This window comes from Haplochromis burtoni, unplaced genomic scaffold, assembly GCF_018398535.1.
Source record: "Haplochromis burtoni strain Fernald_Lab_line unplaced genomic scaffold, NCSU_Asbu1 Contig_108, whole genome shotgun sequence".
Lineage (NCBI taxonomy): Eukaryota > Metazoa > Chordata > Actinopteri > Cichliformes > Cichlidae > Haplochromis > Haplochromis burtoni.
In genome coordinates, this window is record NW_024582469.1 from 1,943,230 (window position 1) to 1,944,551 (window position 1,322).

Consider the following 1,322-nt stretch of genomic DNA (forward strand, 5'->3'; position numbering starts at 1 on the left):
GATGGTATAACTTTCACACCTGCTTCAGGTTTTCCCTTGAAACCATTTATCACACGCACAAGCAGATCTAAGTATTTGACTAGTGCTTTCTGTCAACAGTCTAACCTTATCTTATGACCCTGTTGCTACACTAAATTCCCTTACCAATGCACTCTGCAGCCAGGTTACTTCTTTTTATGTGTGAAAGCTAAATTAAGCAAATTGTATGGTGTCAGTGCAGAATCTGTGTCAATCCTGGGGCTTTTTTTTACTTTCTTTTCTTCATTACAAAATTAGTTTTGATTTTTATTATTTAATTTTTATTAGTTTTTACATTTTACAAATACAAAAAAAAGTCATTCTTTTAATTTGATACTTAATTACAAATACTTCAATAAACTGACTTTTAAAATCTTTTTCCATGAAACACTTAATGTGTCAAGGCAGGGTCGTTGCACAGTGTAGACAGTGTGACAGTCACAAGTTCGTGTGAAACCAGTGGATTGGCTATTGTGTGGTTGCAGCTTCTCAGAAAACAAAACATACAATCAAAGACTTTTTACAGTGAACAGTTTGACTTCGCTTTGTTTTATTCAATCAGTATATACTGTGCAAGAGCAATCTGAAAATATTTGTTGGTAGGGACTTCTTTACCTTTGGGTACATGAAATATGCTGGATGTAAAACAAATTAATGATTTAAAACTTCATAAAATTTCATTTAAAATATACACATATTTTTGGTTGTTGTTATTTTTTTTATTATGCTTTTGTTTATAATAATACTTATAACTTGCACCTTGCAGCTTCACCAAATAGGTTTAAAATACAACAACAAAAAACCCCCCAATAAACACTTATCTCATTATCTATGATACATTATAATGATACATGTAATTTGAGAATTAGCTGAAGCTAAACACTTACACGTTATCATATACTAATAATTGCATTTACACCTGATCCTACACCTGCAGTAACAGACGCCCCAGCTACTTCATCAGATCCTACAGCTGCAGTAACAGACGCCCCAGCTGCATCACCAGATCATACAGGTGCAGTAACAGACGCCCGAGCAACTTCACCAGATCCTACAGCTGCAGTAACTGACACCCAGCTACTTCACCAGATCCTACAGCTGCAGTAACAGACGCCCCAGCTACTTCACCAGATCTACAGCTGCAGTAACAGACGCCCCAGCTACTTCACCAGATCCTACAGCTGCAGTAACAGACGCCCCAGCTACTTCACCAGATCCTACAGCTGCAGTAACAGACGCCCCAGCTACTTCACCAGATCTACAGCTGCAGTAACAGACGCCCCAGCTACTTCACCAGATCCTAC